The sequence below is a fragment of the Hemibagrus wyckioides genome, linkage group LG21, assembly GCF_019097595.1.
Source record: "Hemibagrus wyckioides isolate EC202008001 linkage group LG21, SWU_Hwy_1.0, whole genome shotgun sequence".
Taxonomy (NCBI): Eukaryota; Metazoa; Chordata; class Actinopteri; order Siluriformes; family Bagridae; genus Hemibagrus; species Hemibagrus wyckioides.
In genome coordinates, this window is record NC_080730.1 from 14,731,621 (window position 1) to 14,743,210 (window position 11,590).

Below are 11,590 nucleotides of genomic sequence, written 5' to 3' on the forward strand. Positions count from 1 at the left end.
AGAAGTAGATCTTGAGTTTCAGCTAATTGTCATTTGCAGGGATTCCCTTATCAGACCACCATCGAGGACAATTTCACTGCCATACAGGTGAGGGATTATCTGTTGTGGCATCACAAAACTTTTGTTGTTGCAGTGACTAATTGTGTTCACTTCAAATTGTTCTCTTAAGGCTGAATATGGGAAGGTTACAGAGCTCCTTTCCTGTAACCGGGCGGAAACCATCATGGAGCCACTTGAGGATTATGTGGTAAATTTATTGCAATGCCATGAAGTCTTTATTATAGATAGTAACTCTTGGAATTTTGTACACATATGGGTCTGCAGTGTTCATTTTTATATATTTTTTTTAATTTAACAGCAAACCTTTAAAAAGGTGTCCTGCACGTTCCTGCATGTGACTAAAGATGGTCAGGTGAACACCTCCACCTGGGAGCAGGAGCAGGTTGACTCTCCCCACAGTGATTCAGAGGAACAGTACGACTCTGAGGTAATTCTGTGTTTCAGACCTGATGTGTATCTACAGATGCTGCTATTCCCCTGAATGGGAGGCTGTAACATTTACTGTGTGAGTTTTAATGATTTATTGCTAATGTGTCTTGCAGGAGAGTGAGGAGATGGAGGTGCCCTTTACTTGGTACGCTTCTCTTCACAGTTTAATGGTATGAAGGTGTAATGTATGTTTAATACACTAAGCATGTAAGTCTTTTGTTTCTTAGGGACCATCTTACAGAGAGAGGGGTAACTGATATCGGCCTGAAGCTGCATGCTCTCTGTGAGGCGTTCGCTGTGAGTAAAACCTTTGTTTAGCTGCTGTTTTTGCTCAGGGGAAGTTCACTCTGCTTTAACTTATATTATGTGCTGTCTTCTATTCAGATTCATCTTACCTGCATCCACAATCAGAACTTTATGGGGAAGAAGATTGTGATGCGTCTGGCAGCAGTTAACAACCAGGTGACTTCAGAATGATGATAGACTGTTTCCTTGTGCAAAATACTTTCAGTTACTGGGCTTGAAAATGATGTAGTTGTCAAACAAATGTGGTAATGAGTAATTAAGGAATAATAATTAAAATAACAAGCATCAAAAGCTAATTTTATAACAATCACAGTCTGCTAAAAAAAGGACGTTCTTAGGATAAATATTAAAATAAAATGTACATAATGAAGAGGGCTCTGGGATATGCAGTAGTTGGACATTTGGCCCATGTAATACATCATCTGTGTATCTTTAGTAAAGTACTGGACATGCTGAGGCTTACATACTGCTTCATTTTAGGGTTTAAAATGAGTTTCCACGTTCAGTTTTTTTAAGCCAAAGTGATTATTTTGTTTGTTTGTTTTAACAGGATGCAGGTTGTGTACAGCTGGCCTACGAGGCTCTGATTCGTTTCCTGAAGACTCCTAAGAGTCTTATCAGGAGATTTAAAAGCCATGCTTGAATGTAGTTTCAGAATATGGTTTATTTTATCTCATTTTATTTTTCCATGTTGTTAACCCTGATATGACATGATATTAATGGAGCTTGTCATGTTTATTTCCTGAAGCTAAGTGTCTAATATCTTCTGATGCTGTGATACACAAATTCTCAGTATTGTATCCTAAACTCAGTGACACTATGTTGGATTGTGACAGTGATGATGTAATTTGTCTATAGGATCAGCTTACAGATCTCGCTGAAGTGCTGTTTACTCAGCCCCCGGAGTTCTACCAAGACCCAGCAGCCTTAGCCAGCAAACTGAGACCTTTCCTCAGACAGCGTGTCCAGAAGATGATGGACATTTTGTGGAAGCTCTGATCATTGTCCTTCCTTCTACCAAATTCCTCTTTTCTTCCTTCTTTTCTATACATTGCTCAAGCTCTCCACACGTAAGTAGAAATGAATTTTATTCTTATTTTTGATGAACTTTAATATTAGAGTATACTCTTTTCTTCCCTACAGGTCTGTACAGTGAACCCAGCACCCAAGGAGTAGTTTTAATATCCCTCATCCCTCATAGAGCGTCCCTTATCAATCTATCCCTCTATCCTTGTCTATATAGATAACTGCTAATAGTAATTAGTATAAATAGTAGCTGCAAATAATATTGTTGTAAATAAACTTATAGTTGTATAGTGTTTATATAGTTTACTTTAATAAATGTTTTCATTTGCTCCTATTAGCGTCTCATTCTGATTATTTTTAGTCATCAGTATGTCTATATAATTTTCCTTTAAAAAGCAACACAACACTAAATGAACTTTTCACTCATATACAAATCCTTTTTAAAGAACTTCAGAAACTTTGTAAGGTTTACTAAAATGTGAAAAATGACATAAAATCCAACAAAATTCAGATATTTATAGTCTTGGAAAGTTTGTTTCCAAAATGTAGAGAAATCTGTAACATTTGGGGAATTGCACATTTACATTTCAGCATCCAGAGCACAGTTGTGTCTAAAAAGTCTGAAATCTTGAGATAAAAATCTGAAAATCTAAATTGTAGAGGACTAAAAATGTGGATTTACAGTTTACACCAAATCACACCACTGTAGCTCATCATTTATAATGCAGTTACTCTGAACTCTCAAGGTTACTCTTTAAGAAGAAATAGTTTATAATATCAGTGTTTAAGGTGTTTTCCAAAATAAATAAATAAAAATCCTGTTCACGGAAATGAAGGTTGGTTAGATGTTTAAAATGGAAAGGAATACATATTGTCTTTCAGTCATTCCTAAACACTGTTAGTGAAACACGAGTGATTTAATTTGTGTTTTTAGTATTTTCTAGTTTCTTAACAAAAGTACATTAAAGTACAGTAAATTATAAAAAAAAAAAAACTAAAATTGAACTGTTTCTTTCTCCAGTTTGGGCTTCAAGCAGTTTTATTATTTAGAAGGGGATGCTCATGATTTACAGCCATGTCCACAATTTTCTCCATATCATGCATTTATTGCTAGTCCCCCTTTTTTTCTTAAGGTTTCAGATCAAGTGACTGACTTTTTCTCACAAGAATTTCCCAGTTTTTAGTTTTGAAGTTTTTAGTTTGGAGGCATTTTTCCTGAACTTTAGTTGATGTTTCTATACTCCTCACAATTCATTTTGCTTCTGCAATCAGCAGTTCCATCATCAGGCTCATGTTTTACAGATATGATAGCATGCTTAGATCTTGTGCAGTTTCTTTTCACCTCCACATTTTGATCCTGTTTTTGTGGGTAACTATTATTTTACATTTTGCTTCTGAGAATGTGGACTTAAACTTTTTGTTTGTGTAGAAATGTAAAACTGTGGAATACAGAGGCAATTAAACCACACATTATAGAGTTCACTGTGCCTTAACCCATAAGAACCCAGACCCCTTTCTCCTTCAAGGAAAATGATGGGGGACATAACACAGACTAAACAGATGCCAAATAACACATTTTTTTTTTTCAAAATACCACCCCCTACTGTCAGGGATCTGTAATGTTACATATATGTCACAATGGGCGTTAAGCAGCCGGACCCATTTCTCATGAAACCCCATGAAATTTGTTTATGTGGCAATAACCTAGGTCAAATGGAAACATTTGAAGCAATTTCTTTCCTCAGTGAAACTAAGACGCACATCACATTTCTCACAGAGGGTGGTGGTTGCATTGATTTTGCAGAATTTGCAACGACCACACTTCACAGGCCAGTGTGCAACCTGGTCACATGAACATCATCTGGAACTCCAACATGAACTTTCTTGGGAGGTGGTGGTGGAGTTGTGGTGTTGAGTGATAGACGGCCCCTTTGTGAATGCAGAAGAATAAGGCTAGGACCTCAGCCTGGAAGCTCCTTTGTTTCAGTGGCTTGTGGACACCAAGTAGTTTACAGTCAGTTACAGATCAGCCATGCATTGACATAGACAAGCATTATGGTTTGCCAGAATAGGTAGAAGTACCACCTCCGTCACCTCATGTACTTGTACCTTGCAACGCATGGATCCTGGAGGTCAATGATAAATAATAATAATAAATTGATAATAAATGTAACAATAATGAAAAATATTAACTAAATATCACTGAATCAGCTAAATTAACTGAGCAGTTTATAATCTTAAAAGTTAAAAAAAATGAATTTGTTCAAGAAATGTGTTCACAACAGGTTAAGTGTAATAAAGGACATGTTATGTAAGCATCAGAATTCTTAAATGGTCAAATCTTACCTTTTAGCTAGAAGAAACAACCTTTTTATAATTAGCTAGTATCATCACATTTGTTAGCCTGGCATGCAGACATCTTGGAAATGTTGTTGTGGGAACACAAAATCACATGACCTATCACATGACCTATCACATGACCCACCAGGATGTTCAGTAGGTGTCACTTTAGGACTTCATGAGTTAAAATCAAGGATAAAGCTATAAAAGGAACTTCCCAGGACATTTAAAGGGCTTGTGACACCGTTCTCACCGTGGGTTGTAAAGGGTAACATTCTGGATTATGGCATGAGATATACCAGACTGACCACTTTAAAAAAATATATATATATATCAGATGCACAGAAATGGCACAGGATGGTTTTGTTGGTGTAATTAGTGCCAGATATAAAGAGTTAAACAGCATTAAAACAAGATGCAATGGTACATGAACCTGAATGACATTATAAATCAGCTTTCATCCTCTGGAAAAAAATCATATCAATCTCTAAATATCTGTTCACTCTTAAACTCTTCCAGTTATCAATTCTGCTGTTTGTAACACCTCAGATTATGGACAGACTGAGATGGACAGACAGATACCATAAGCACAGACACAGCTCACACAGCTTATTTTATATGTCATCATTTGCTCTTAAAAGACTTGTCTCATTTGTTTTAAACTGGATTTGAGTGGGCTTGCTGTTTTTATTTATTTTTTTTGCCATAAATATGAAATGACATGATTAGAAATATTACCTTTGTGTGCTATTTAAATAAAACTGCAATTTAAACAATTTAATCCAAGCTGCTGCTGCTGGACCCTTGTGTAAAGCCCTTTACCCCTTAACTGCTCAGCTGTGTAAATGTGAGTTGCTCTGGATAAGAGAGTCTGATAAATCTTGTAAATGTAGATGGTACTGTTTGTTTGTACACTGATAAAAATATCCAGCCTGATCTAATTAAAAAAATGAAGGTAACTTTTTGCATCAGATTATTATGTAGTTTAAGACTAGTCTTTGTATTTATTACTTAATTTTCTCTATGCAAGAAATACTTTTTACTAGTAAAGTCTACTTAACTGAAGCATTTCCTTAGTCATGGTTTTGTGTTTTCTCTACTAAACTTTGAGAGTTTCAAAAGTGGATTTTTAATTGAAATATACACACCTGACCCTGGTAGTCAGCAGCAGGTAGGGCAATGATAGTTGGAAATCAAGAAGGGCAGTGGTCTTTGAGGACCAGGATTGAGAACCCCCTGTCTCAGCACCTGGACCTTAATTTATAGCTAAAACCAACATTATAAACCAAAATAGAGCAGCACAACCTGAGAAAGTGCAGTATAAAACCAACAACTGCCAAGAGCTAGCTCATTATAATCATCTACCATCAATGGCATCTGTATAGCTTTTACACATGCAAGATCACCTTGAGATCACATATCTTGGAGGACATTTTTGGTCCACTTCCTCATGCTGGCAGTTGGACCTTACTTCTCATTGCACAACAAAATATTGCAAATCCCAACATTACACATAAACACATCTTGAACCAGTGCACTGGGAAACTTTGAGTGCAGTTTAAAACCAACTGTAAAACTTCCAAGAGGAAGCCCAATCAAACCCTCTGCCTTTAATGTCATCTATATGGCTTTTAGGCCTGGAAGGTGACCTTTAGATTATGCACCATGGAGGACATTGTTTTGTTTTTATCCTCAAGCTCCAGGGAGATCTGCTGAAAAACCTCAAATGTATATTTCAGTTTCTTAGGGTAGCTCAGTTCCAGGACATAGATAAGGCCCATCATGTATGCACAAGCATGTGCCACATCAGGAACACCAAAGAGCACCTCTGTTCCCTTGATGGCTATTCCAGCTTGTGTTGAAATTTTCCTGAAAAATGTATTCATGTTCATAAATGTAATTCCAATCTACTTTAATCATTAAATCAAATCAAATCTAATCAAGCACACATTGCGCCCTGGAGCAAACATGAACGTTCGGTTGCAATAGCAATAGTCAAAGATTTTCTAAAAACTTGCAATTACTATTCCATACACGCCATAACACAGCAGTACATAACTATACTCATTAAATTATTATAGCATATAATCACCTGCACCTTCTATGAAAGAATCACTGACTCGATTAATTTCAGTGAGTGACTCAACGAAACCAGAGTCTTTAAAAAGAATCGTTTTTACCACCACTACCGACAACTCTGTCTGGTCCGCAAACTGCGTTTCACAACCGAACGTACGCGAGAAATAATAAGGAAATAGCACAAGATCACATGTGATGTCAGAGTTCTCAGAGAGTTGGAGGTAAATAAATAATTCTGCAATGTCCTGCTCCTGATGCGGCTGGTCAAGCAAATGTTTTATTTCTGTTTGATGTATTTGTAAAGCTTATTTATTCTGATGTAACTGTATTTAAGACATTTTTCTGGTAAAAACCTATAAACTATAATATTGTGCTCACCATACAAATAGATAAACGATAATACTGGATTCAGGAAGCTTCTGCAGATGACAGCAGAGGAGTTTGACATCTTGCTGGGGATGGTTGGACCTCTCATAACCAGCAGCACACACAAATGAGACGGGCGATATCCCCAAAAGAGCGTCTAGCTGTGACCATGCGGTTTTTGGCAACAGGTGGGTCTGGCAGAACAATATTTGACTCAACAAGTATTACTTTTAAGTGTGTATTGCTATACAGTGAGGGAAAAAAATTATTTGATCCCCTGCTGATTTTGTACGTTTGCCCACTGACAAAGAAATGATCAGTCTGTAATTTTAATGGTAGGTTTATCTGAACAGTGAGAGACAGAATAACAACAAAAAAAAATCAGAAAAACACATTTCAAGAAAGTTATACATTGATTTGAATTTTATTGAGTGAAATAAGTATTTGATCCCCTATCAATCAGAAAGATTTCTGGCTCCCAGGTGTCTTTTATACAGGTAAGGAGCTGAGATTACAGTAGGAGCACTCTCAGGGAGTGCTCTTAATCTCAGCTGGTTAACTGTATGAAAGACACCTGTCCACAGAAGGAAGCAATCAATCAGATTCCAAACTCTCTATCATGGCCAAGACCAAAGAGCTGTCCATGGATGTCAGGGACAAGATTGTAGACCTACACAAGGCTGGAATGAGCTACAAGACCATCGCCAAGCAGCTTACAGAATAGACAAGGGCCAAATTGTGATGGCTATACGACTGGATCAGAGCATCTCCAAAACTGCAGCTCTTGTGGCGTGTTCCCGGTCTGCAGTAGTCAGTATCTATCAAAAGTGGTCCAATGAAGGAACAGTGGGTTATGGCGGAGAGTGAGAGCAGGACTAGTGAGAGAACTTGAACACAGTCAAAGGGGGCTGAACACAAATGCAGATAACCAGATCACAGTTCTGGAGAAATGTTTACTTATCTTTAATTAGATAATAATGCAGGACAAATAATCCACAAAACAAATCCAACAAGTCAGCTCAAAAGACTTGACAGTAGTTCCAAAGAATAAATCCCCCAAATCCACAAGGTTAATCCAAAAGCATACAAAAGGTTCACAGGAGTCTAATCAAAAAACAAAGTCAATACTTCCAAAAAGTCATTCTAATTAGTCCACAAAATAAATCCATAAGGCATTCAAAAGAGCACTTGTCAATCAATCAAAACAAAGAACTACACCAGATGCACAAAGTCTTTTAAGAACAAGGCCATAAAACAGAGCACACGGCTGACCTAGACTTAATCAAGGTACAGGAAACACTAAGCAAAGTATTTGTGGAGGAAAAGGGTGACTTAAATACACAAACCTAAACAAAGCACAGGGGACACCTATTAGACATAATGACAGAGACTGGAAACCAACAAAAAGGCAGTGGGGGTCTCTAGTGGCCAGAAAACAGTCCACAACCCTGACAGGAAACCAGTAGATATCAGTTTATATCTTGCTCTGTTCATGTTTCAATTAGTTGCATATCTTACCTGTATATTTCAGTCTAGTTGTGTTGATATTTAACATGATCAGAAAATGACAGATGATTTTCAAAGTCTTTTCCTGTTTCATCATAAAATGGACATCATAAAGCGTCCAAAAGTCAGAATGGACAAACCCATGTGTATAAATCACACCAAAATATGGATTTTAATTACAAAGCTTAAAAGAAACATTATTTCAGACTTTTGGATAACAGCTTTATAGACTTTTATTTGATAATTATGTGCAGTATTGAGATTAAAATTTATACTTGATTTGGATTGGTCAGAAGGTGTTCAGCATGGACCTGATAGCAGTTCAGGTTTCAAATCAATCACTTTTTTCATGTCCTCCTTCTGATTATATATATACAGTTATACAAACCAAAAAATAGTGTATGTCAAATATTTACAGAAGAAACTGAATTTGAGTTTAGATACTAACTAACTAACTAACTAACTAACTAAATATAATCACAATCGTTTACATCAGCAAACAAAACATTAATATAAATTATGTATACACAGTGCACATACTTGATCAGTGACTTGATTCACTGCGCAAAACGTTACATAACCAAAGTCACAGTACCATTGACCTCTTCAACTTAAATCGTACTTAAGCTTCTTGATGAACCGAGGTGAACTCTCTCAGCGTTGCTAAGCCTAAATGCTACAGTTTTACCCACTTCCAGTCCTAAGTGACAATTCTAACTACTTTACTAAATGTACTACAGTACATTAACAACTATAGTGTTTTGAGTACATTCTATGTGTTGATTGCTTCTTAAAGTACATGTCTTGTGGCCAGCCCAGCAGGAGACTCCAGAGTGTGTAAAGGCCTGACATGAGCACACCATGGTAACTGTTAGAAAAACACTAACTGATTTGTCATCACTTATTTATTTGTAGGCGATATTGGAATAGTGTTTGGATATTTTATTTCTGGATTAACTTGATTTGTCTAACGCTTACTCTATCTCCTTGCTATAGCTCTCAGTGTGTGACTGAGAATGCAGAACACTTTGGTTTCAGCTGTGAGTGCTGTGATCATAATTCGGGCATGAATCAGATCGTCTCGCGATATAGCGCTAACAAAGACTACAGCCATTCCGATCATGTCTAAATCAAAAGCCAGAGGGCCGCCAGAACGCATAGCGCTACGTATAGCGGCTGCGTTTTCGGAATCCCAAAACGGTCACTGATTGCAGCCAGCGGCGTGTTGGTGTTGCGTTCATTTTGATTCATCGCGCAAAAACAGCATATAACCAAAGCTACAATACCATTGAACTCTTCAACTTAAATCGTTCTTAAGCTTCTTGATGAACTGAGGAGAAATCTCTTTTGGCTTATTTTCTCTCTCGGTGTCTGTGAGTGTCAGTCCCAATGTCAATACTTAAGCTACTTGATGAACTGAGGTGAACTCTCTTTGCCTTTTCTCTCTCTGTGTTGGTGAGTGTCAGTCCCAGCGTCAATAGAACTAATCATGTAGTGTATCCTTTTACCCGCCGGCCCAGGTTCGTGGGGTGCCGTGATCGTATAGTGGTTAGTACTCTGCGTTGTGGCCGCAGCAACCCCGGTTCGAATCCGGGTCACGGCATTGACTTTTCCACATCACCATTGAACGCTAGGCATGGCTTTTGCCCTCTGGCCATTTGTCACTTGAAAAGCATAAGCAGGTAGAACCATGTGGGCCAGTGGCGCAATGAATAACCCGTCTGACTACAGATCTGAAGATTCTAGGTTTGACTCCTGGCTGGCTCGGCTGCCTTTTAAGAGCCCAGAGGTGTGCCACAAACTCCAGCTGCTGAATGCTGGCAGAATAACACCTCCAACAATCCCTGAAATGTGGAAAAGCCAGTGTACTGGCACAGTGCACCAGGAACACCAGCCCACGCTCTGTCTAGCGGCTGATCTTCTTCTGGAGTGACAGCTCAAGTAGCTGAATGCTCGGTCAGCGCTGGCCGATTTTGTGCTCTGCAGTGCAAGGTTCCCATGCAAAGCTCTGGATGATACCGCGATGGAGATCAAACTGCTTGGCGATCGAGTAAAACGCCGATCTCAACAACCCTGGGGCACCCTCCCATATGGTGTAGCGGTCAGGATTCCTGGTTTTCACCCAGGCGGCCCGGGTTCGACTGCCGGTATGGGAACGTGACTTTTTGGATTGCCCGCACAACTGGCGAGGAGTTCACCAAATCGCTCAGTTAATAATGGCCAGGAACACTTCCTCAACGGGATCCAAAAACGATCACTGATTGCAGCGAGCAGCATGTTGGTGTTGCGTTTATTTCGATTCACTGAGCAAAACGTTACATAACTGATTTGTCATCACTTATTTATTTGTAGGTGATATTGGAGTAGTGTTTGGATATTTTATTTCTGGATTAACTTGATTTGTCTAACGCTTACTCTATCTCCTTGCTATAGCTCTCAGTGTGTGACTGAGAATGCAGAACACTTTGGTTTCAGCTGTGTTGGGGTTCCGATTATTCCAATCATGTCTAAATCAAAAGCCACTGCACCAGGCCAGAGGGGCACCAGAACGTATATCACAACATGTAGCAGCTCCTTTTACCTGCCGGCCCAGGTGTGTGGGGTGCTGTGATCGTATAATGGTTAGTACTCTGTGTTGTGGCCTCAGCAACCCCGGTTTGAATCCAGGTCACGGCATTGACTTTTCCACATCACCATTGAACGCTAGGCATGGCTTTTGACCTCTGGCCGTTTGTCGCTTGAAAAGCATAAGCAGGTAGGACCCCGCTCCCGTGGGCCAGTGGTGCTACCTGAAGAACGATAGTCTGGGTCAGCCAGCCAATCACAGCTCACCCGGGAAATCTTTCTCGCCCAATCACATCGGCCCGTTACATCTTTCTTCCCCAATCCCTGTGCTGAAAATATGGACAGACAATGATGGCCGCGCCCATAGCGAGCCAATTGAATCTCTCGCAATTTTATCGTTCTCCGCTAATCGCAACAATGGCCCGCCCACGGCAATCGATGGATGGCACCAATCAAATCTTGCGCGCTAATGACGTCATTCAAGTCAAATGTATTCGTATATTTACAGTGTGGCACAGAAGCGGAGTACAAACGAATTACTGCGTCAGGTAAGAGACTGTTTTTTTTCAGTGTGTGATTTACCTTTTTATTTTAATAACTTTGTTTAACCTTTATTTTAGTAGGTTTTTATTTATCTTTACTTTAACGGTTGTTGTTTACACATCTAGATGTAAATATCTGGAAATGAAATCTGAGAATTCTGGTCTATAGCCTTATATACTTTTTTGGAACTTAAAGCCAAATTGTCTTCAAAGTATAAAAAAAACATTTGAGTATTTTCAGAGGGGACTGTACAAATAGTCTTAATAAGTGAGCGAGTGTGTATCTCTGTTAGAAACTACTATATATTAACTGTACTGAGTCAGTGTGTTTTATGAGTATTGTTAATTTCCATCAATCTAACCTAACACTA

The 11,590-nt window shown here is 38.7% G+C and overlaps 1 non-coding gene across 1 annotated transcript; it reads left to right on the forward strand.

The window, feature by feature from the left end:
* The first annotated feature begins 9,643 nt into the window (after positions 1-9,643).
* trnah-gug (transfer RNA histidin (anticodon GUG)) lies at positions 9,644-9,715 on the forward strand. The gene has a single exon. It is a non-coding gene; the product is annotated as a tRNA-His (tRNA).
* The last annotated feature ends 1,875 nt before the right edge of the window (positions 9,716-11,590 follow it).